At 43.7% G+C, this 26425-nt stretch overlaps 2 long non-coding RNA genes across 2 annotated transcripts; one reads left to right on the forward strand and one right to left on the reverse strand.

The window, feature by feature from the left end:
- Window positions 1-2412: 2412 nt before the first annotated feature.
- LOC138658381 (uncharacterized) lies at window positions 2413-9259 on the reverse strand. Its single transcript, XR_011317479.1, has 3 exons — window positions 9149-9259; window positions 6593-6738; window positions 2413-4200 (listed from the first exon to the last, which is right to left on the reverse strand). It is a non-coding gene; the product is annotated as an uncharacterized lncRNA (long non-coding RNA).
- A 3303-nt stretch (window positions 9260-12562) lies between these two features.
- LOC138658382 (uncharacterized) lies at window positions 12563-26062 on the forward strand. The gene is made up of 3 exons (XR_011317480.1): window positions 12563-12673; window positions 21742-21887; window positions 24280-26062. It is a non-coding gene; the product is annotated as an uncharacterized lncRNA (long non-coding RNA).
- Window positions 26063-26425: the final 363 nt, after the last annotated feature.

Raw genomic sequence — 26425 nt, forward strand, 5'->3', positions numbered from 1 at the left:
TGGTGGAGCAGGGAGAGGTAAGTATTGCAAGTGGTAGAGCACTGTTCGAGCTGGGGGGAACACTCTCTCGTGGGCGGCGGTACTGGCACAGGGCCCCTCATGTTACGACGGTGTGTCTGACATTGGTCGTGCACCACCACCATCAGAGACACTTCATTGTATTATGAGGGACCCTGTGCCAGTGCCGTCGCCCAAGAGTGGGCACACCCACCTGTCCAGTCAAACGGCACTCGCACGGGTGCTTGCGCCAGGTGGTGACTAGGGCCCTGTGGGGGGAGTCAGCCCATTTAGGGAGGTATAAAAATGGCCAATGGTGGACATTCAGCAGCTGCAAATGGAGGAATTGGAGAAGTCAGTAAGAGGAGGCCAAAAGCAAGACATTTTTCAGTCAAGCTATGTGTCAGCAGGGGAAGGTGGCGCAAAATAATTTGAAATCCATGATTGGTTCATTTTAATGAAGGATAGATCATCAACATTCTGGATGGCCAGACGAGTCCTTTTTTCGGTTAATATTGAACCAGCAGCACTGAATACTCTTTCTGATAACACACTAGCAGCTGGGCAAGCAAGCTCCTGTAATGCATATTCTGCCAATTCAGGCCAGGTGTCTGATTTAGATGCCCAGTAATCAAAGGGGAATGACCTGTGAGGGAGAACATCGATAAAGGAGCAAAAGTAGTTTGTAACCATACTGGACAAATGTTGTCTCCTGTCACTTTGAATTGATGCTGCAGTACCTGTCCTGTCTGCAGTCATTGCGAAATCACTCCACAACCTGGTCAGAAAACCCCTCTGTCCAACGCCACTTCTGATTTGTGCACCTCTAACACCTCTGCCATGTTGCCCCCGACGGCTCGTGTGAGAACCATCACCGGCGCTGTGTGCTGGGAATGCCTGAATCAAACGGTCTACAAGACTTGCTTGTTTGGTAGCCAATATTTGCTCAATGGTTCTTTTTGAAGGGGATTTAGCTATATCCCACTTCCCGGTTCCGGTTTGGAACTTGCAGCTCTCTGGCACCCCCTTACCCTCAGGTCAGACAGGGTACTGCACCTAGGGTAATTAATCACCAGAAAGGCTGCCTGCTATGTACTGGCTGTTGGGAGATATAACTACTCCCACTCAGGCGGGAACAATAATTATCAATGCCGCCGGTCACTGCAAAGACTCCCAATTGCACAGGACAATTTCTGCTGCCACCAGCTCCGATTTCCTAATTATTAACAGATCCGGAGCCAAACCAGATTAGTAGCATAATTCACTTCAGAGGACGCGACCGTACATTATAGAGCAAGGAGAGACAAGCTAGTAATTTTATATTTTACTCCAAAAAAGGTAGGCAGTGTTTATAGAGGTATAAAAAGATATTAGAAAGAAGACAAATATCATATGTACAATACAATTACAAATAAAATGGGATTAACGTTGAAAAAAAATCACTTACATTTCATTATGTCGTATCATCTGATGGCCGACCGTGTGCCGTGGAGGATGGGCACACATCTAGATGCATAGAACATGTGTATAGCAGCTATATCCCAGACAAAGACACATGAAGACTGCTTGCTTCCCTTCCCTGCTTGCTTCCCTCACTTATTTCCTTGCCTAAACCCAAGACACTCCCCCTGTGGTAACCTCACTTAAAGGCTGAAACCTCCCCTTTTACTTACTGTTATGTCAACCATTTTTGTACCCAGCTCGCTATAGGAATCTCATATATATATATATATATATATTCTTTTAATTGTAAACATTGCGTACTTACATGATCCGCTTACGAAGAAACCCGCACTTTGCACTCATTGGGTTTAGCTTCTAGCTACTTCAGGGAGTTATAGATCCCTCGATGGACATCCAGAATACATAATTCTTATATCTCTAGCTCCGATCGGTGCCAATGTATATAACCTTGAAAAAACCATAGAAGCTCAGGCTTTCTGTACCAGTTTTAACCAGTAACAGGTGGGAGGGGGGAATGAGTAGGGTAGGGAGACCTGCTTGCAGCCCAAGCCATAACAATTCTTGAGGGAGGAGGGAAATGAGGATTTTTGGGTTACACACTCAGGCAGCGAGGGAATGGGGGGGTCAGAAAGGCCCAAAGCATGTGTCTGAAAGCCATTGAACTTTTAGGTAGATGCTCAAACATGGAATATTCACATTATCGTGAAAGAGTGTATGATAATAGTAGTAGTTCTGCAGGAGAAGGTGTGGATATGGAGTGTATGATAGGAGTAGTAGTCCTGCAGGTGGAGGTGTGGATGTCACGGATCCCACCATGCTGCCACCAATATGTCATGGATCCCACCACTATTAATGGTAAAGTATATCGTGGCACAACTGTGTCGGTGCTCAAGTGAGGTATCCCACACCAGAAAGTCTAATAAATAAATAACTTGGCACTCAACTTGGTGAAAAGTGGTAATTGAAAAAATCAAAATTTATTACTTGGAATGGCAGTCCAGCAATATATTAGACGTTTCGGTCAGTTATTATGACCTTCTTCAGTAAACTGCACAAGTATATAACATAATGTGATAATTACAAAATAGAAGATGACAATATCAAAATGCATGAAAAAAGGACAACAACGTAAAATCTCAAAAAACAAAGTGTGTGATGGAAGGGAAGGAGAGAGAGGTAGGGAAGTCATAATTTTACATACCCGACTGCTGTGGTTATGAGTATAATCGGCACTTAGTATGAATATAACAGGGTAGTCATATGAAGAACCCCGTACTCTTAATAGTAAACGGCCTAGGACAACAAAAAAACCGAATGAGGACACATCCCCTATCAGTGCCTAAATATGTGCCTAAATATGCCTAAATGTGTAGAGAAATACTAACCGATCAAAGAAATATCTAATGCAACCCACAGGAAATGGATAACTGCGGAAAAGGAGCTGTAGAAATAGGGAGAAATAATGAATAGAAATCTGAAATATACAGGTGAGGGGGAGGGAAGGAAGAAGATAGACCTACTTGGAATAACTATGGCTTCCGGGAATAATATATATGCGTGTGGGACCAGATAGCGTCCAGATCACTAAGGGTAAAAGGAAATACTGTAATTGGGCCCATAGCATAAGAAATTGAAAAAATAAATATACAAAATAAATAAAATGATGCTCACCAGAAGTGAATAGAATGATGCTCACCAAAAGTGAGGAGGTCTCAATATAGACCCATGATACCAAATGGGAGCTGAATTTTCTGGTGACAAGGAAAAATGTATAAGACTCTGCAGTGGAGCGTAGCTATAGTAAGAGAGGCAATCTGGCTCACCTATTATGTAAAACGCCCTGGAAAGTCCAATATGGGTAACGAAAAGCAGGCAGCTCCTAGAGCATATAAATAATAAGAGACGGGCCAGAACATCTAAAGCAGGGGACCAGAGTAATGTTACAAGAACTCACCGGAGGAACGTGGGCTGAACGGGAACATCAACGCGGTGTCCACCGCTTGTTGAATGATCAGAGACTGGATGCGCCGAGCTACATAACCAGGAGGCGGGACTAAGCACCGGAAGTGCGGCCGGACGTAACCGGTGTGAAGAATCATGGGACTTGTAGTCCCTAGTGGCGATAAAGTGAGGGAGACAAATCGCCACTAAAATGATATTGGGGCTAAACAGCGGACCATGTACCACAGGGGTGGCCGCAATCACTGTAGCGACACGCTACGAAGCATTATATGAAACTAGAAGGCGGGCACCTCCTAAAAACCGGAAAGACCGACCGGAAGTGGGCGCAAAGAACTATGGAATATGTAGTTCTGGGAGTAAACGCTGAAAATAGCATCACAAAGAAAGGATCGGAACTCTAGTAAAAGTAATAGGCAGACACCTCCCCAAAACCCCGAAAACCGACCGGAAGTGGACGCAAGGAACAAAGAGTTCCGAGTGACACTGTAGGAATAACCTATCAAAAGGAGCCTATAGTGAAAAATAAGAAAAGGCAGAGGGGTAAGGGGGGGGCATGTTGTAGTAGGAAGAGGAGATGACTAATGAACATATGGAGTATGTAATCCTGGCTGTAATTTAAGCTGAAGTCGGAAGTGTGGATCTGTGTATCTAAGAGAGGCACAACACTCACTGAAATCAAAACATCACAATAGCAGCCGGGTAGGGAACAAAGGAGGGGAAATCCGAGGGGGAGGGAGCAGGCAGTGATTTGCATGTTGATTGTCAATAGAGGCGGCTCTGTAAAGAGAAACCAACATATTAGTATACAGTGTATTGTACAGATAATATTATAAGTGGCTAACATATCAGAACTACTTTATAATAGAGAAGTAACACTTTAAATATAGACTCAAGTTAATTTAAATTTAGATGAAGGCCAGAGGGTCATAGTCTCTATTGAGGCCCTTCGGAGATAAAGTTTGTAATTCGTGAATCCAGTACGCCTCCTTCTTCTTGAGGAGGTAGATTCTGTTTCCGCCTCGTCTCTGTACTGGGATGTGTTCCAATATTTGAAACCTTAATTGGGATATGTTATGGCCCTTGGATATAAAATGGGATGGAAGTGGTAGTAATAAGTTCTGGCAACGAATTGTGGATTTGTGCTTGGAAATCCGAGATCTAATAGGTTGAGTGGTCTCGCCAATATACAAGAGGCCACATGGACATTTAATCGCATAAACAACAAATGACGAGTCACAAGTGAAGTACCCTTTTATGTCGTACCTTTTGCCAGAGTGAGGATGGTAAAAAACGTCACCCTTAATAACACTATTACATTGGGTGCAATGTAGGCATGGGAAGGTGCCATGTTTGGGTTGAGTAAGAAAGCGTTGTGTACTCTCCTTACTAGTGCCCAGGTCAGCTTTGACTAGTGAATCTCGGATATTATTAGAGCGCTTGTAGCATGGCAGAAAGTGATCTTGAAATTCTGGGATCTGAGGATGGGCTGTACGGAGCAAGTTCCAGTGACGTCTGATGCTGTGATGTAAGATGTGTACATATGGATGATATACGTGTACAAAGGGTACTCTCTTGTTATTCAAGGGACGTGATGTAGTATGGGGATTGATAGCCTCTGCAAGGAGATCGGGGGGATAACCCCTTTCCCTAAATTTGAGGTACATCTCGTCTGTTCTAATCTCTAGAAGATTAGGATCTGTAACTATCCTCTGTACCCGTTTAAATTGTGACCGAGGAATCGATCTCTTTGTAGCTGTAGGGTGAGAACTGCTGTAGTGCAGCAGGCTGTTTCTGTCGGTTGGTTTAGTATACAGATCTGTCCTAAGTGTACCTAGCTCATCCTTGAAGATAAGTGTATCTAGAAAGTTGACTCTTTCCGTACTGCTTGTCATTGTGAAGGTAAGTCCTGGCCAAGATGTATTGAGAGTGTGGAAGAACAAGTCCAAGGTTTGAGGCGTACCTGTCCATAGACAAAAGACGTCATCTATGTATCGTTTCCAGAAGGGGCAATAGGCTTGAAACAGAGGGTCTGGATAGACAATCTCTTCCTCGAAGAGGGCCATGTAGCTGTTAGCATATGGCGGAGCTACATTAGACCCCATAGCTGTACCTTTCGTTTGTAAGTAGAACTGGTCTTCGAACATAAAGAAGTTTTTAGTAAGGACTATAGTCAGTAGGTCTATACAGAGATTAACTACCTCGAAATGTAGTGATGAGTTTGTTAGCAGATGTCTGACGCTGAGAATCCCTTGAGTATGGGGGATAGATGTATAAAGATCTTTCACATCTAGAGAGACCAACAGGAGGTCGGATGTAGGTGAGTCAATGTTACGTAGTTGGCGTAGGAAGTCGCCTGTATCCAAAAGGAATGATGGGGAAGTTCGTATGAGAGGTGTGAGAATCTTTTCCAAGAAGATGGCCAATGGGGAGAGTATAGATTCAGTGGAGGCCACTATAGGGCGGCCAGGTGGATGTTCAAGGTTTTTATGAATTTTAGGCAATATATAGAACACCGGAGTAATGGGGAAGTCCTTAATGAGATATTCAAGTGTTTTGCCATCAATGACACCCTTTTCCACATAAGGATCAAGGGTCTCCTTGATAAGATTTCTTACCATGATAGTGGGGTCAGCAGGTAACAGATGGTAGACGGTGACATCTCTTAATTGTCGGTGGATCTCTTGAATGTAATCTGACCTATTCATGATCACTATAGCCCCGCCTTTATCGGCTGGCTTGATGATAATCTCATTATCGGTTCTTAGTGTCTGTAGGGCTTGGAAGTCAGGAGTACTGAGATTAGTAGAAGTATGTAGTTTATGTGTCTCAATATCCTGACGCAGCTTGGAGAAAGACTGTTCAATAATGCCTATGAAGGCCTCAACCGCATGGGAGGACTTAGGAGGTCTATAGGAGCTCTTTTTACGTAGATCCAGGCTCTGGGACGAGATCAAGGATTTAGGATAATCTACAGTTGTGACCGGAGGCTCCTCATTGGAGTCAAAATGCACTAGAAGTCTCAGACGGCGGAAGAAACGATGCAAGTCCATGTCCATGGTAAATGTGTCGAATTTATATGAGGGGCAGAAGGAGAGGCCCTTCTGTAGGACACTATACTCCGCGATGCTGAGAGTCTTGGATGAGATGTTAATTACCAACGGTGTTTTACCTGGGACCTGGTCACCCTGTAGAAGTCCGCGTCTCTTCTTTCGTTGACTCCTCCTTGTCCTCTTCTTCTTTGAGGTGGTCGTCTTCTCCGCTGGCCTAAAAAATCGTTGGATCCGCTGGGGTATTCACGTCTGTCTGTTTCTGAACCTGAGGTAGAAAAGTCAATGGAGGAATGAAAATCAGGTCTAGTGTTGTTAGTTTGGAATGCAGTTTTATCCTGCCAGCGATAAACTCGGTTATTAAGATAATCCTCAGAGTCTCTCTGAAATTTAGATCTTTTCCTAAATTCAGTATCCCGTCTATGTTGGTCAGTGACTGTTTTAATGCGGATCTTCAGGGCCTCAATTTCCTCGACAGTACCAGAAGATGATAGTTGTGTCTCAATATTCTTTATAGTGTCTTTGCTGGAGATTATGGCTTTCTGTAAGTGTTCCACTGTAAGAGTCATTAAGTCAAATGAGCACTTGTTGAGTATCTGCTCATATTTTTGACAAAATTCCTGACAGTCACTGAACAAAGTAGGACGGAGGGGGACCCGCAAACCTCTCGGGATTCTCTTAACGCGTAGGTATTCGGTGAGAGTAGCACAGTGTAGTTCTAAGTTGATCTGATGTCGTTGTTCACGCTCCAAATCCCTCCCTCTCGTTTCTCTCGGAGGTGCTTTGAGGAAATCACTGGGGAGATTCAACTTAGAAAGTATGGTGTTAGTTTCTTCTGGATTATACGAGAATGTCAGAGATGACATAGTAGACAGCGTGCTCACGTAGAGGAAAGTCAATGGTAAAGTATATCGTGGCACAACTGTGTCGGTGCTCAAGTGAGGTATCCCACACCAGAAAGTCTAATAAATAAATAACTTGGCACTCAACTTGGTGAAAAGTGGTAATTGAAAAAATCAAAATTTATTACTTGGAATGGCAGTCCAGCAATATATTAGACGTTTCGGTCAGTTATTATGACCTTCTTCAGTAAACTGCACAAGTATATAACATAATGTGATAATTACAAAATAGAAGATGACAATATCAAAATGCATGAAAAAAGGACAACAACGTAAAATCTCAAAAAACAAAGTGTGTGATGGAAGGGAAGGAGAGAGAGGTAGGGAAGTCATAATTTTACATACCCGACTGCTGTGGTTATGAGTATAATCGGCACTTAGTATGAATATAACAGGGTAGTCATATGAAGAACCCCGTACTCTTAATAGTAAACGGCCTAGGACAACAAAAAAACCGAATGAGGACACATCCCCTATCAGTGCCTAAATATGTGCCTAAATATGCCTAAATGTGTAGAGAAATACTAACCGATCAAAGAAATATCTAATGCAACCCACAGGAAATGGATAACTGCGGAAAAGGAGCTGTAGAAATAGGGAGAAATAATGAATAGAAATCTGAAATATACAGGTGAGGGGGAGGGAAGGAAGAAGATAGACCTACTTGGAATAACTATGGCTTCCGGGAATAATATATATGCGTGTGGGACCAGATAGCGTCCAGATCACTAAGGGTAAAAGGAAATACTGTAATTGGGCCCATAGCATAAGAAATTGAAAAAATAAATATACAAAATAAATAAAATGATGCTCACCAGAAGTGAATAGAATGATGCTCACCAAAAGTGAGGAGGTCTCAATATAGACCCATGATACCAAATGGGAGCTGAATTTTCTGGTGACAAGGAAAAATGTATAAGACTCTGCAGTGGAGCGTAGCTATAGTAAGAGAGGCAATCTGGCTCACCTATTATGTAAAACGCCCTGGAAAGTCCAATATGGGTAACGAAAAGCAGGCAGCTCCTAGAGCATATAAATAATAAGAGACGGGCCAGAACATCTAAAGCAGGGGACCAGAGTAATGTTACAAGAACTCACCGGAGGAACGTGGGCTGAACGGGAACATCAACGCGGTGTCCACCGCTTGTTGAATGATCAGAGACTGGATGCGCCGAGCTACATAACCAGGAGGCGGGACTAAGCACCGGAAGTGCGGCCGGACGTAACCGGTGTGAAGAATCATGGGACTTGTAGTCCCTAGTGGCGATAAAGTGAGGGAGACAAATCGCCACTAAAATGATATTGGGGCTAAACAGCGGACCATGTACCACAGGGGTGGCCGCAATCACTGTAGCGACACGCTACGAAGCATTATATGAAACTAGAAGGCGGGCACCTCCTAAAAACCGGAAAGACCGACCGGAAGTGGGCGCAAAGAACTATGGAATATGTAGTTCTGGGAGTAAACGCTGAAAATAGCATCACAAAGAAAGGATCGGAACTCTAGTAAAAGTAATAGGCAGACACCTCCCCAAAACCCCGAAAACCGACCGGAAGTGGACGCAAGGAACAAAGAGTTCCGAGTGACACTGTAGGAATAACCTATCAAAAGGAGCCTATAGTGAAAAATAAGAAAAGGCAGAGGGGTAAGGGGGGGGCATGTTGTAGTAGGAAGAGGAGATGACTAATGAACATATGGAGTATGTAATCCTGGCTGTAATTTAAGCTGAAGTCGGAAGTGTGGATCTGTGTATCTAAGAGAGGCACAACACTCACTGAAATCAAAACATCACAATAGCAGCCGGGTAGGGAACAAAGGAGGGGAAATCCGAGGGGGAGGGAGCAGGCAGTGATTTGCATGTTGATTGTCAATAGAGGCGGCTCTGTAAAGAGAAACCAACATATTAGTATACAGTGTATTGTACAGATAATATTATAAGTGGCTAACATATCAGAACTACTTTATAATAGAGAAGTAACACTTTAAATATAGACTCAAGTTAATTTAAATTTAGATGAAGGCCAGAGGGTCATAGTCTCTATTGAGGCCCTTCGGAGATAAAGTTTGTAATTCGTGAATCCAGTACGCCTCCTTCTTCTTGAGGAGGTAGATTCTGTTTCCGCCTCGTCTCTGTACTGGGATGTGTTCCAATATTTGAAACCTTAATTGGGATATGTTATGGCCCTTGGATATAAAATGGGATGGAAGTGGTAGTAATAAGTTCTGGCAACGAATTGTGGATTTGTGCTTGGAAATCCGAGATCTAATAGGTTGAGTGGTCTCGCCAATATACAAGAGGCCACATGGACATTTAATCGCATAAACAACAAATGACGAGTCACAAGTGAAGTACCCTTTTATGTCGTACCTTTTGCCAGAGTGAGGATGGTAAAAAACGTCACCCTTAATAACACTATTACATTGGGTGCAATGTAGGCATGGGAAGGTGCCATGTTTGGGTTGAGTAAGAAAGCGTTGTGTACTCTCCTTACTAGTGCCCAGGTCAGCTTTGACTAGTGAATCTCGGATATTATTAGAGCGCTTGTAGCATGGCAGAAAGTGATCTTGAAATTCTGGGATCTGAGGATGGGCTGTACGGAGCAAGTTCCAGTGACGTCTGATGCTGTGATGTAAGATGTGTACATATGGATGATATACGTGTACAAAGGGTACTCTCTTGTTATTCAAGGGACGTGATGTAGTATGGGGATTGATAGCCTCTGCAAGGAGATCGGGGGGATAACCCCTTTCCCTAAATTTGAGGTACATCTCGTCTGTTCTAATCTCTAGAAGATTAGGATCTGTAACTATCCTCTGTACCCGTTTAAATTGTGACCGAGGAATCGATCTCTTTGTAGCTGTAGGGTGAGAACTGCTGTAGTGCAGCAGGCTGTTTCTGTCGGTTGGTTTAGTATACAGATCTGTCCTAAGTGTACCTAGCTCATCCTTGAAGATAAGTGTATCTAGAAAGTTGACTCTTTCCGTACTGCTTGTCATTGTGAAGGTAAGTCCTGGCCAAGATGTATTGAGAGTGTGGAAGAACAAGTCCAAGGTTTGAGGCGTACCTGTCCATAGACAAAAGACGTCATCTATGTATCGTTTCCAGAAGGGGCAATAGGCTTGAAACAGAGGGTCTGGATAGACAATCTCTTCCTCGAAGAGGGCCATGTAGCTGTTAGCATATGGCGGAGCTACATTAGACCCCATAGCTGTACCTTTCGTTTGTAAGTAGAACTGGTCTTCGAACATAAAGAAGTTTAGTGATCATGAATAGGTCAGATTACATTCAAGAGATCCACCGACAATTAAGAGATGTCACCGTCTACCATCTGTTACCTGCTGACCCCACTATCATGGTAAGAAATCTTATCAAGGAGACCCTTGATCCTTATGTGGAAAAGGGTGTCATTGATGGCAAAACACTTGAATATCTCATTAAGGACTTCCCCATTACTCCGGTGTTCTATATATTGCCTAAAATTCATAAAAACCTTGAACATCCACCTGGCCGCCCTATAGTGGCCTCCACTGAATCTATACTCTCCCCATTGGCCATCTTCTTGGAAAAGATTCTCACACCTCTCATACGAACTTCCCCATCATTCCTTTTGGATACAGGCGACTTCCTACGCCAACTAGAAACATTGACTCACCTACATCCGACCTCCTGTTGGTCTCTCTAGATGTGAAAGATCTTTATACATCTATCCCCCATACTCAAGGGATTCTCAGCGTCAGACATCTGCTAACAAACTCATCACTACATTTCGAGGTAGTTAATCTCTGTATAGACCTACTGACTATAGTCCTTACTAAAAACTTCTTTATGTTCGAAGACCAGTTCTACTTACAAACGAAAGGTACAGCTATGGGGTCTAATGTAGCTCCGCCATATGCTAACAGCTACATGGCCCTCTTCGAGGAAGAGATTGTCTATCCAGACCCTCTGTTTCAAGCCTATTGCCCCTTCTGGAAACGATACATAGATGACGTCTTTTGTCTATGGACAGGTACGCCTCAAACCTTGGACTTGTTCTTCCACACTCTCAATACATCTTGGCCAGGACTTACCTTCACAATGACAAGCAGTACGGAAAGAGTCAACTTTCTAGATACACTTATCTTCAAGGATGAGCTAGGTACACTTAGGACAGATCTGTATACTAAACCAACCGACAGAAACAGCCTGCTGCACTACAGCAGTTCTCACCCTACAGCTACAAAGAGATCGATTCCTCGGTCACAATTTAAACGGGTACAGAGGATAGTTACAGATCCTAATCTTCTAGAGATTAGAACAGACGAGATGTACCTCAAATTTAGGGAAAGGGGTTATCCCCCCGATCTCCTTGCAGAGGCTATCAATCCCCATACTACATCACGTCCCTTGAATAACAAGAGAGTACCCTTTGTACACGTATATCATCCATATGTACACATCTTACATCACAGCATCAGACGTCACTGGAACTTGCTCCGTACAGCCCATCCTCAGATCCCAGAATTTCAAGATCACTTTCTGCCATGCTACAAGCGCTCTAATAATATCCGAGATTCACTAGTCAAAGCTGACCTGGGCACTAGTAAGGAGAGTACACAACGCTTTCTTACTCAACCCAAACATGGCACCTTCCCATGCCTACATTGCACCCAATGTAATAGTGTTATTAAGGGTGACGTTTTTTACCATCCTCACTCTGGCAAAAGGTACGACATAAAAGGGTACTTCACTTGTGACTCGTCATTTGTTGTTTATGCGATTAAATGTCCATGTGGCCTCTTGTATATTGGCGAGACCACTCAACCTATTAGATCTCGGATTTCCAAGCACAAATCCACAATTCGTTGCCAGAACTTATTACTACCACTTCCATCCCATTTTATATCCAAGGGCCATAACATATCCCAATTAAGGTTTCAAATATTGGAACACATCCCAGTACAGAGACGAGGCGGAAACAGAATCTACCTCCTCAAGAAGAAGGAGGCGTACTGGATTCACGAATTACAAACTTTATCTCCGAAGGGCCTCAATAGAGACTATGACCCTCTGGCCTTCATCTAAATTTAAATTAACTTGAGTCTATATTTAAAGTGTTACTTCTCTATTATAAAGTAGTTCTGATATGTTAGCCACTTATAATATTATCTGTACAATACACTGTATACTAATATGTTGGTTTCTCTTTACAGAGCCGCCTCTATTGACAATCAACATGCAAATCACTGCCTGCTCCCTCCCCCTCGGATTTCCCCTCCTTTGTTCCCTACCCGGCTGCTATTGTGATGTTTTGATTTCAGTGAGTGTTGTGCCTCTCTTAGATACACAGATCCACACTTCCGACTTCAGCTTAAATTACAGCCAGGATTACATACTCCATATGTTCATTAGTCATCTCCTCTTCCTACTACAACATGCCCCCCCCTTACCCCTCTGCCTTTTCTTATTTTTCACTATAGGCTCCTTTTGATAGGTTATTCCTACAGTGTCACTCGGAACTCTTTGTTCCTTGCGTCCACTTCCGGTCGGTTTTCGGGGTTTTGGGGAGGTGTCTGCCTATTACTTTTACTAGAGTTCCGATCCTTTCTTTGTGATGCTATTTTCAGCGTTTACTCCCAGAACTACATATTCCATAGTTCTTTGCGCCCACTTCCGGTCGGTCTTTCCGGTTTTTAGGAGGTGCCCGCCTTCTAGTTTCATATAATGCTTCGTAGCGTGTCGCTACAGTGATTGCGGCCACCCCTGTGGTACATGGTCCGCTGTTTAGCCCCAATATCATTTTAGTGGCGATTTGTCTCCCTCACTTTATCGCCACTAGGGACTACAAGTCCCATGATTCTTCACACCGGTTACGTCCGGCCGCACTTCCGGTGCTTAGTCCCGCCTCCTGGTTATGTAGCTCGGCGCATCCAGTCTCTGATCATTCAACAAGCGGTGGACACCGCGTTGATGTTCCCGTTCAGCCCACGTTCCTCCGGTGAGTTCTTGTAACATTACTCTGGTCCCCTGCTTTAGATGTTCTGGCCCGTCTCTTATTATTTATTCTTTCTTTCAATTTTCTTTTTATTGAAGAAGAAGGAATCACAATTGAACAGGAATTGAAAAATAGCCAGAGGAAGTTTCAAACAACATTAGGTATCCAATGGGACAATAACAAAAGTCCAACAAGATGTAGGAATACAATAAATTTGAAGAACTGGAAAAGGGTTCTGGATCAAACTTTGACATAAATTCAGAAGAAAGGGAAACTAGCAAAGGTGATTAGAGAAACAGTGGAAACATGAGTAAAGTTTTAAGATAGTAATAGAAAGATTGAGAGGGTTATAGGAAAGAGGGGGGGTGAGGTAAGAAAGGGGAGGGAGAGGGAGCTGAAGGGGGGGGCTTGGAGGAGGGAGGGGGAAAAAAGGACCGATGGTGGAGATGAAATTAAAAGATGAAGTCGAGAATGATAATGAGGGGGGGCTCGGCATATAGGATCTGATGGGTTGAGGTGGATTCAGGTATCCTCCGGTAATGTTGATAAGAAGTCAGGACTGGAGCGGAAGGTAATCCACGGTTTCCAGGTAAGTCTAAACGAGGTGAGGGATTCTTGTGTATTGGCAACTAACTCAGCAGTGTGGTATAGAAGGTCAATTTTATCTAGTACTTGTCTTTTGGTGGGTGTGAGAGTAGATTTCCAGAAAGTGGGGATTAGATATTTCCCGGCTGCTATTATGTTGCTTGCTAGTTTCGAGGCCGGGGAATTCTCGGGCCATAGGGGTTGGTTAAGGAGAGTAGATTGAGGAAGTAAGAGAGTGTTTTGATCTAGCACCTTAGAGATTACGTTCGAGACCATTTGCCAAAAGGGGACAATTTTTGGGCAAGACCACCAGATGTGCAGATAGGAGCCTGAGTCTGAACGGCATCTCCAGCACAGATCGGGAGTGGAGGGGTGCCAATGATGGAGTTGGGTTGGAGTGCGGTACCACCTAGATATTACCTTATATGAGTTTTCTTGTATTTTTACGCATTGTGAGGGTCCGTGAGATTTGTTGTAGATAGAGGCAATCTGGTCGTCCGTGAAAGAGATGGTGAGATCTCTCTCCCAGAGACCTATGAAGGCTCTTTTGACATCGGCGCCATCCATCAACAGAAGGTTGTAAATTTTTGATAGGACTTTTTTGGGTGGGTTTTTGTGGGCGCACAATTGTTCGAAGGGAGTCAGAGGGCGGAGCAAATCTAACTGTCTTTTGTGCTTATGGCAGTAATCTTTTAATCTTTTGTAGTGAAGAAAAGAAATATTTAATTGTGGGTTCGAGGCCTGGAATTCAGCGAGGCTCATTAGGGACCCGTCGATAAAAAGAGTGTCAAGCGGTATAGGAGAGTTAAAGTTACTGGTGGAGCTGGGGGGATCTTTAGGTAATTTAAAGGGGATGGGACCCGCGATGTCTTGTATAGTCAGAATTGGGGAGGTAGGCGGGGTTAATTTGGGAAATTCTGTTCTCCAAATTTTGAGAATAGCGGTTGTAATTTCGTTGAGTATCAGTTGGTCTAGGTTTGTGTGGTTATACAGAAGGGCTAATGTCCTAAGGGGAATAGGGGCTAGATGTTCTTCAATTGGTATCCACACTTTTTCTGAAGGATTTCTAATCCAATCTACTACTCTAGTGAGCATCGCTGCTCGGTAGTATTTGAAGATATCCGGGGCCCCCATTCCTCCTTTTGACTTCGGCATGGCAAGAGAATTGGCATTGATTCTTGGGCGTTTGCCATTCCAGATGTAGTTACTGAAAAAAGAGTTTATCTTCGATAGATAGTGCTTTGGGATGTAGATGGGGAGCATCTGGAATAAATATAAGAATTTGGGTAAGATAATACTTTTCAAGAGGTTTTTTCTGCCCATCCAAGATAGGAAGGGGGCTCTCCAGGACTGTACCGTGGAGGTAGCTTGTTTCAACAGGGGGATGATATTAAGTTCCAGAAGCTCCCCCATCGATCTCCCGATCTTAATCCCTAGGTTGGTGATGAAACTCGAGGGCCATTTGAAGGGGTATAGTTTTTTTAATTTGTCTATAGCGGGGTTGGGGATATTAATGCTGAGAGCTTCCGATTTAGTAATGTTGATTTTGTAGTTAGAAAGCTTCCCGTATAGGTCTAATATGCGGACGAAGGCAGGGATGCCCTCCTCGGGATCCGATAGGAATACCAAGAGATCATCAGCGAACGCTGCAGATTTATGGTGAAAACTACCCATCTGGATTCCCTTAATGCCTGGATCTTGTTGAATGCTCTGAATGAGAGGCTCCATGGCCAATACATATAGAATCGGAGAGAGAGGGCATCCCTGCCTCGTGCCATTTTGAATGGAGAAAGGGTCCGATAGTAGATTGTTTATTCTTAAACGGGCAGTGGGGGTAGTGTACATTTGGAAAATGGCATCTACAAGTTGAGGGGGGATGTGAAAAGCAAGAAGTGTTTCTCGAAGGAATATCCAGTCCACCCTGTCAAAGGCCTTTTCAGCGTCTGTTCCCAGTAGGACGAGTGGGGTTTTCCGTATTTTTGCGTACTGAATAAGGTGAAGAATTCTAGCTGTATTGTCCCTTCCCTCACGTCCTATCACGAAGCCCGATTGATTGAGAGAAATGAGTTGTGGCATGAGCTCCGCCAATCTCCCCGCAATAAGACTGGCATAAATTTTTAGATCAACATTGAGTAGGGAGATAGGCCTATAGCTTCCACAGCATTCTGGGTCTTTACCTTCTTTATGAAGAAGAGAAATGTGGGCTTCTAGTGACTGAGAAGGGAAAGGATTCCCACCCAGGACTGCGTTACAGACGTTCAGGAGGTACGGGCCTAAGATATCAGCAAAGGTTTTGTAATAGATTTTAGGGAGCCCATCTGGGCCAGGGACCTTCCCCCTACCCCCCCCAGACAGGGTGGACTGGAGGTCAGAGAGGTCGAAGGGTCTGAGTAGGCAATCTTGCTGGAGGTTGGTTAGTGTAGGGAGGTGTAAGGAGGATAAGAAAGCTTGGACATGGGATCTCCTCTGATTTTTATCTTCTGTTGTGTCATTATGTCGGAGTTGGTATAGGTCTTTATAGAAGGACAGAAAGGAGTCGGTGATTTGATTATAATGCTGGAGGACTTTGCCATCTTTAGATTTGATTCTGTGGATAAATGTACGGGTTTGGCGTTTTTTGATCAGCGAGATCATGAGTTTAGAGGCTTTGTCTCCGTGAGCAAAGATTTTGTTTTTCCAGGATAGATAATGTTTGGAAGACTGTGTGTTGAGGAGGTCCCTGAGAGATTGGCGTTTCTCGGTGAGTTGGGTGAGTGTAGTTTGAGAGAGTTCCTTTTTGTGTTGGGTATCCAGAGCTACGATATCATTGTATAAGGCAAGGATTTTTGATTTCCTTTGTTTGTTTAGGAAAGAGGCAATTGAAATAAAAACCCCTCGGATTGTGGCCTTATGTGCTTCCCATAACACGGGAGGAGTTATGTCTGGAGAAGCGTTAATATTGAAAAACTCTTGAAGCGACTCACGGATACGGTTTTTGAATTCCTCGCTATGTAGTATAGACTCGTTGAGCCTCCATGAGTTGAAACTAGAGTATGGTTTGTGAAATTCTAATTTAGTCAGTACCACAGAGTGGTCCGAGTGTATGGCAGGGATTATTTCAGCTTTTAATGTGGAAGGTAGAATGGATCTGGATACCAGTATGTAGTCAAGGCGGTGATAGGAATTATGGGGATGCGAGTAATATGTGAAATCAATATCAGAAGGGTGCAGATATCTCCAGGCATCGATCAGCTCTAATGAATGAATGGTTGATTTAAGGCGCGCCAAATCTTTCAGAGAAATAGAGCTTTTTTTTGTAGATGTGTCCAGAGATGGATCTAGAGCGACATTCAGATCACCCCCTAGGATGACTACACCTTCCTGGAATGTACGTAGGAGGGATAAGGCTTTGCGAAGCCATTTAAGGTGGCGTTTGTTGGGGGCATATAGACTGCCTAGGGTCACCATGTTACCGGCTATAAGCCCCTTGATGAAAACGTAACGGCCTTCAGGATCAATCTTGCTGTCTAGGAGGAGGAAGGGGACATCCCTAGCAAGGGCTATTGAGACGCCTCTAGATCCTTTTTGGGGGGAGCTAGCGTGGAACCATCTGTCAAAGAAGCATTTCTCAAAGGAAGGGGTCTTGTCGGGGATGAAATGGGTCTCTTGCAAGAGTAGTATATCGTAGCCTGATTTTTTGAAGAAGGCAAGTGTTTGTGACCTTGGGATTGGGGAGTTTAGACCGTGTGAGTTGTGTGAAATAATCTGAAAAGACTTACGGTTTACCGTCATGGTGGAAGTGATTGAAGGCAAGTTGGATGAGGATGAGACTCGACCATCGGATCCAGAGGAGGGAAAAGAAGGAGAGGGGTGGGAGAGATGGATGAGAAAGAGGGGGTTAGAATGGTAGATACACAGTAGTAAAAAAACCATTGACGTAGAGCATGAGGGTAGATAACCTTAAGTGAGGGGGAAAACATTGCAATTTTAACATCTAGGGAGGGAGAAAAAAGGGGATCAAGTAAAAGGGAGTTATAATTAGCTTCATGGTATAGGAGGCTAAGACTCCTAAATTGGCGGTGATAACGCTGCACAAGTATTTAACTTTATGGGCTAGTGATAAATGTCACAAAGCCCTTGAAACCATAAAGAACGTAGAGAAGTAGGTAAACAAAAAAGAAAAACGTTAGTGATTCTCCATTGTTCATCCGCCAGGATCATCTTCCTCGTCCCTAGGTGGCGTGCCTTTTGAAGAGCGACGTTTTGATCTTGAGGATTTCAGGGTAGATGCGTCTTGCCACGAAGGGGGGATGGGGAGAGATTTCAGACGGTGGGCCTCACAAGAAGTTTCTAGGACAAGCGGTTGGTCGAGTTGAATCTCCAAGGCTTCGCAGACAGATTTAATATCGGCGGTAGATTTAATAAGAAATTTCCGATCTTTTGCGGATATGGAGATACCAAAGGGGAAGAGCCAGCGATATGGATAATGCCTTTGTTGAAGGATTGAGGTGAGAGGTCTTAAAAGGCGTCTTTTATAGAGCGTGGAGGCAGAGAGGTCTTGGAAAATTTGGATTGGGGTTCCTCCAAAAGTGATAGAGTCTGCTTCTCTGGCTCTTTTCAGAAGTAGGTCTTTTGTTCTGAAGTCGAGGAAACGACATAAGACATCTCGAGGAGCTTCGTCGGGCTTCGGTTTGGGCCTCAGTGCTCTGTGGACTCTCACCATATCAAGTTCTGATGAGTCTGAGGAAGTAAGGATTGAGTGAAAAATTTCAGTGACGGTGGAAATCAAGGCATCTGGAAGTATGGACTCGGGGACACCTTTGAGTCTCAGATTGTTCCTTCTTTCCCTATTTTCATGGTCTTCCAGTATGGTATATATCTTATTGATGTGGTCCTCATGCCGTTTATGGCAAGTTAGATTGGAGTTAGAGCTTTGGACTATTTCCGCATGGGAGGCCTCTATCGCTTCAATTCTGTGTCCCAGTTGGCTGAGGTCTTGCTTGATGGTAGAGAGATCTTTGCTTATGGGTTCTAATGTTTTGCCTAGAATCCTTTTAATAAATGATCTCGTTACCAGATCACCCTTGTCCTGGTCGTCATTGTCTCCGTCGCTCTCTCGTTCGGATTCTGAGTAAGTTTCTGGATCTTTCCCTATTGAGTGAGAGGATTTAGCAGAGTTGGATGTGTTGCCTTGCTTTTTCAGGAATTTATCCATGTCTGCAAGAGGTTTGGAGCTGGTGGACTTTAACCCCGATCTTGTCAGCTTTTGTGAGGGTTTCACCATCATGCTTGAGGTGTGCAGCAAATAATGAGAACTCCCAGATCACCCTCAGTTTCTCCCAGGTGTGGGTTTACATCTTATGGGGGTTGGTGAGGAACCAAGGAAGAGAGATTAGGTGAAGCTTAAAATTGGCTTTTATAGGGAGCTAGTAACACATCTACAGTTATCGTGCCAACCTAATGGATGTTAATCAGGTGGGTATGGGGAAGCAGGAGATAAGGTGTACTTGTGGTCTGTATATAAAGAGTTAACTCAGCACAAGAAGTAGCTTTCTGTTTATGTTTAATCAGGTACTGTTGCCCTCAGCGTCCACATTAAACTGTTCCAGTCCAGCAAGAGTTAAACAATTGGGTATGGGGCAGCAGGAGATGAAGTGTGTTTATGGGTTGCAGACTTGAAGCGATCCCAACATGAGGTGCAGTCCCTGCACTGCACACACCCTCCACAGCCAGACAGAGCTTCTTATCTGTCACGGGGGTTGTTTTCACTCTGTGTGGCTAATTATTTTTCGTGGGAATCAGGAGCAGAGCAGCCTGTTGCTGCTTTTTTAAGCTGTGTGCAATTTTGTTGCTTGGTTACACTCTGTATCCCTCCGCCCTGTATATAGTGCGAGGTGCCTGCAGCATCTGTTCTAATGCAGTCTGGTGAGACTCCTGGGAGTAAAAAATAGTGCAGGGGTATGACTTGGGCTGCTGGTCCCTCTGCTCTTCACTGCACACTAATCGCCGGGGTTCCAATGCAGGTGAGACTACCACGCTGTTGTTAGTTAGTTGGCAGCGTTAGGTAGTGCAGGCGCGCAGCTAGGAGTGCGTGTCCTTCCGCCCTACACACAGTGCTGCTGGTGGGACGTTTGGGAGATGTAAATCGTCTCTTATTATTTATATGCTCTAGGAGCTGCCTGCTTTTCGTTACCCATATTGGACTTTCCAGGGCGTTTTACATAATAGGTGAGCCAGATTGCCTCTCTTACTATAGCTACGCTCCACTGCAGAGTCTTATACATTTTTCCTTGTCACCAGAAAATTCAGCTCCCATTTGGTATCATGGGTCTATATTGAGACCTCCTCACTTTTGGTGAGCATCATTCTATTCACTTCTGGTGAGCATCATTTTATTTATTTTGTATATTTATTTTTTCAATTTCTTATGCTATGGGCCCAATTACAGTATTTCCTTTTACCCTTAGTGATCTGGACGCTATCTGGTCCCACACGCATATATATTATTCCCGGAAGCCATAGTTATTCCAAGTAGGTCTATCTTCTTCCTTCCCTCCCCCTCACCTGTATATTTCAGATTTCTATTCATTATTTCTCCCTATTTCTACAGCTCCTTTTCCGCAGTTATCCATTTCCTGTGGGTTGCATTAGATATTTCTTTGATCGGTTAGTATTTCTCTACACATTTAGGCATATTTAGGCACATATTTAGGCACTGATAGGGGATGTGTCCTCATTCGGTTTTTTTGTTGTCCTAGGCCGTTTACTATTAAGAGTACGGGGTTCTTCATATGACTACCCTGTTATATTCATACTAAGTGCCGATTATACTCATAACCACAGCAGTCGGGTATGTAAAATTATGACTTCCCTACCTCTCTCTCCTTCCCTTCCATCACACACTTTGTTTTTTGAGATTTTACGTTGTTGTCCTTTTTTCATGCATTTTGATATTGTCATCTTCTATTTTGTAATTATCACATTATGTTATATACTTGTGCAGTTTACTGAAGAAGGTCATAATAACTGACCGAAACGTCTAATATATTGCTGGACTGCCATTCCAAGTAATAAATTTTGATTTTTTCAATTACCACTTTTCACCAAGTTGAGTGCCAAGTTATTTATTTATTAGACTTTCTGGTGTGGGATACCTCACTTGAGCACCGACACAGTTGTGCCACGATATACTTTACCATTGACTTTCCTCTACGTGAGCACGCTGTCTACTATGTCATCTCTGACATTCTCGTATAATCCAGAAGAAACTAACACCATACTTTCTAAGTTGAATCTCCCCAGTGATTTCCTCAAAGCACCTCCGAGAGAAACGAGAGGGAGGGATTTGGAGCGTGAACAACGACATCAGATCAACTTAGAACTACACTGTGCTACTCTCACCGAATACCTACGCGTTAAGAGAATCCCGAGAGGTTTGCGGGTCCCCCTCCGTCCTACTTTGTTCAGTGACTGTCAGGAATTTTGTCAAAAATATGAGCAGATACTCAACAAGTGCTCATTTGACTTAATGACTCTTACAGTGGAACACTTACAGAAAGCCATAATCTCCAGCAAAGACACTATAAAGAATATTGAGACACAACTATCATCTTCTGGTACTGTCGAGGAAATTGAGGCCCTGAAGATCCGCATTAAAACAGTCACTGACCAACATAGACGGGATACTGAATTTAGGAAAAGATCTAAATTTCAGAGAGACTCTGAGGATTATCTTAATAACCGAGTTTATCGCTGGCAGGATAAAACTGCATTCCAAACTAACAACACTAGACCTGATTTTCATTCCTCCATTGACTTTTCTACCTCAGGTTCAGAAACAGACAGACGTGAATACCCCAGCGGATCCAACGATTTTTTAGGCCAGCGGAGAAGACGACCACCTCAAAGAAGAAGAGGACAAGGAGGAGTCAACGAAAGAAGAGACGCGGACTTCTACAGGGTGACCAGGTCCCAGGTAAAACACCGTTGGTAATTAACATCTCATCCAAGACTCTCAGCATCGCGGAGTATAGTGTCCTACAGAAGGGCCTCTCCTTCTGCCCCTCATATAAATTCGACACATTTACCATGGACATGGACTTGCATCGTTTCTTCCGCCGTCTGAGACTTCTAGTGCATTTTGACTCCCCTGAGGAGCCTCCGGTCACAACTGTAGATTATCCTAAATCCTTGATCTCGTCCCAGAGCCTGGATCTACGTAAAAAGAGCTCCTATAGACCTCCTAAGTCCTCCCATGCGGTTGAGGCCTTCATAGGCATTATTGAACAGTCTTTCTCCAAGCTGCGTCAGGATATTGAGACACATAAACTACATACTTCTACTAATCTCAGTACTCCTGACTTCCAAGCCCTACAGACACTAAGAACCGATAATGAGATTATCATCAAGCCAGCCGATAAAGGCGGGGCTATAGTGATCATGAATAGGTCAGATTACATTCAAGAGATCCACCGACAATTAAGAGATGTCACCGTCTACCATCTGTTACCTGCTGACCCCACTATCATGGTAAGAAATCTTATCAAGGAGACCCTTGATCCTTATGTGGAAAAGGGTGTCATTGATGGCAAAACACTTGAATATCTCATTAAGGACTTCCCCATTACTCCGGTGTTCTATATATTGCCTAAAATTCATAAAAACCTTGAACATCCACCTGGCCGCCCTATAGTGGCCTCCACTGAATCTATACTCTCCCCATTGGCCATCTTCTTGGAAAAGATTCTCACACCTCTCATACGAACTTCCCCATCATTCCTTTTGGATACAGGCGACTTCCTACGCCAACTACGTAACATTGACTCACCTACATCCGACCTCCTGTTGGTCTCTCTAGATGTGAAAGATCTTTATACATCTATCCCCCATACTCAAGGGATTCTCAGCGTCAGACATCTGCTAACAAACTCATCACTACATTTCGAGGTAGTTAATCTCTGTATAGACCTACTGACTATAGTCCTTACTAAAAACTTCTTTATGTTCGAAGACCAGTTCTACTTACAAACGAAAGGTACAGCTATGGGGTCTAATGTAGCTCCGCCATATGCTAACAGCTACATGGCCCTCTTCGAGGAAGAGATTGTCTATCCAGACCCTCTGTTTCAAGCCTATTGCCCCTTCTGGAAACGATACATAGATGACGTCTTTTGTCTATGGACAGGTACGCCTCAAACCTTGGACTTGTTCTTCCACACTCTCAATACATCTTGGCCAGGACTTACCTTCACAATGACAAGCAGTACGGAAAGAGTCAACTTTCTAGATACACTTATCTTCAAGGATGAGCTAGGTACACTTAGGACAGATCTGTATACTAAACCAACCGACAGAAACAGCCTGCTGCACTACAGCAGTTCTCACCCTACAGCTACAAAGAGATCGATTCCTCGGTCACAATTTAAACGGGTACAGAGGATAGTTACAGATCCTAATCTTCTAGAGATTAGAACAGACGAGATGTACCTCAAATTTAGGGAAAGGGGTTATCCCCCCGATCTCCTTGCAGAGGCTATCAATCCCCATACTACATCACGTCCCTTGAATAACAAGAGAGTACCCTTTGTACACGTATATCATCCATATGTACACATCTTACATCACAGCATCAGACGTCACTGGAACTTGCTCCGTACAGCCCATCCTCAGATCCCAGAATTTCAAGATCACTTTCTGCCATGCTACAAGCGCTCTAATAATATCCGAGATTCACTAGTCAAAGCTGACCTGGGCACTAGTAAGGAGAGTACACAACGCTTTCTTACTCAACCCAAACATGGCACCTTCCCATGCCTACATTGCACCCAATGTAATAGTGTTATTAAGGGTGACGTTTTTTACCATCCTCACTCTGGCAAAAGGTACGACATAAAAGGGTACTTCACTTGTGACTCGTCATTTGTTGTTTATGCGATTAAATGTCCATGTGGCCTCTTGTATATTGGCGAGACCACTCAACCTATTAGATCTCGGATTTCCAAGCACAAATCCACAATTCGTTGCCAGAACTTATTACTACCACTTCCATCCCATTTTATATCCAAGGGCCATAACATATCCCAATTAAGGTTTCAAATATTGGAACACATCCCAGTACAGAGACGAGGCGGAAACAGAATCTACCTCCTCAAGAAGAAGGAGGCGTACTGGATTCACGAATTACAAACTTTATCTCCGAAGGGCCTCAATAGAGACTATGACCCTCTGGCCTTCATCTAAATTTAAATTAACTTGAGTCTATATTTAAAGTGTTACTTCTCTATTATAAAGTAGTTCTGATATGTTAGCCACTTATAATATTATCTGTACAATACACTGTATACTAATATGTTGGTTTCTCTTTACAGAGCCGCCTCTATTGACAATCAACATGCAAATCACTGCCTGCTCCCTCCCCCTCGGATTTCCCCTCCTTTGTTCCCTACCCGGCTGCTATTGTGATGTTTTGATTTCAGTGAGTGTTGTGCCTCTCTTAGATACACAGATCCACACTTCCGACTTCAGCTTAAATTACAGCCAGGATTACATACTCCATATGTTCATTAGTCATCTCCTCTTCCTACTACAACATGCCCCCCCCTTACCCCTCTGCCTTTTCTTATTTTTCACTATAGGCTCCTTTTGATAGGTTATTCCTACAGTGTCACTCGGAACTCTTTGTTCCTTGCGTCCACTTCCGGTCGGTTTTCGGGGTTTTGGGGAGGTGTCTGCCTATTACTTTTACTAGAGTTCCGATCCTTTCTTTGTGATGCTATTTTCAGCGTTTACTCCCAGAACTACATATTCCATAGTTCTTTGCGCCCACTTCCGGTCGGTCTTTCCGGTTTTTAGGAGGTGCCCGCCTTCTAGTTTCATATAATGCTTCGTAGCGTGTCGCTACAGTGATTGCGGCCACCCCTGTGGTACATGGTCCGCTGTTTAGCCCCAATATCATTTTAGTGGCGATTTGTCTCCCTCACTTTATCGCCACTAGGGACTACAAGTCCCATGATTCTTCACACCGGTTACGTCCGGCCGCACTTCCGGTGCTTAGTCCCGCCTCCTGGTTATGTAGCTCGGCGCATCCAGTCTCTGATCATTCAACAAGCGGTGGACACCGCGTTGATGTTCCCGTTCAGCCCACGTTCCTCCGGTGAGTTCTTGTAACATTACTCTGGTCCCCTGCTTTAGATGTTCTGGCCCGTCTCTTATTATTTATATGCTCTAGGAGCTGCCTGCTTTTCGTTACCCATATTGGACTTTCCAGGGCGTTTTACATAATAGGTGAGCCAGATTGCCTCTCTTACTATAGCTACGCTCCACTGCAGAGTCTTATACATTTTTCCTTGTCACCAGAAAATTCAGCTCCCATTTGGTATCATGGGTCTATATTGAGACCTCCTCACTTTTGGTGAGCATCATTCTATTCACTTCTGGTGAGCATCATTTTATTTATTTTGTATATTTATTTTTTCAATTTCTTATGCTATGGGCCCAATTACAGTATTTCCTTTTACCCTTAGTGATCTGGACGCTATCTGGTCCCACACGCATATATATTATTCCCGGAAGCCATAGTTATTCCAAGTAGGTCTATCTTCTTCCTTCCCTCCCCCTCACCTGTATATTTCAGATTTCTATTCATTATTTCTCCCTATTTCTACAGCTCCTTTTCCGCAGTTATCCATTTCCTGTGGGTTGCATTAGATATTTCTTTGATCGGTTAGTATTTCTCTACACATTTAGGCATATTTAGGCACATATTTAGGCACTGATAGGGGATGTGTCCTCATTCGGTTTTTTTGTTGTCCTAGGCCGTTTACTATTAAGAGTACGGGGTTCTTCATATGACTACCCTGTTATATTCATACTAAGTGCCGATTATACTCATAACCACAGCAGTCGGGTATGTAAAATTATGACTTCCCTACCTCTCTCTCCTTCCCTTCCATCACACACTTTGTTTTTTGAGATTTTACGTTGTTGTCCTTTTTTCATGCATTTTGATATTGTCATCTTCTATTTTGTAATTATCACATTATGTTATATACTTGTGCAGTTTACTGAAGAAGGTCATAATAACTGACCGAAACGTCTAATATATTGCTGGACTGCCATTCCAAGTAATAAATTTTGATTTTTTCAATTACCACTTTTCACCAAGTTGAGTGCCAAGTTATTTATTTATTGGATCCCACCACTATGTCACCGTTCATGGGGAAGATACCTTTATCATCCCCACCACGCACACCAGTTTGTAACAAACCGGGGTTGTTTGGTTGCCCCTGGTTACTTCTGAAGGGGATGTATCTATATCCCACTTCCGGTTTGGAACTTGCAGCTCTCTGGCGTCCCCCTTACCCTCAGGTCAGTCAGGGTACTGCACCTAGAGTAATTGGTCACCGGAAAGGCTGCCTGCTATGTACTGGCTATTGGGCTCGCTGCAGCGAGGGCAACTGTTGTGAATTCTGTGGCAGAGCTCCCTCCTGTGGTCACAAGTGGTACTTCGGCTGA

This window comes from Ranitomeya imitator, chromosome 1, assembly GCF_032444005.1.
Source record: "Ranitomeya imitator isolate aRanImi1 chromosome 1, aRanImi1.pri, whole genome shotgun sequence".
NCBI classification, from domain to species: Eukaryota; Metazoa; Chordata; class Amphibia; order Anura; family Dendrobatidae; genus Ranitomeya; species Ranitomeya imitator.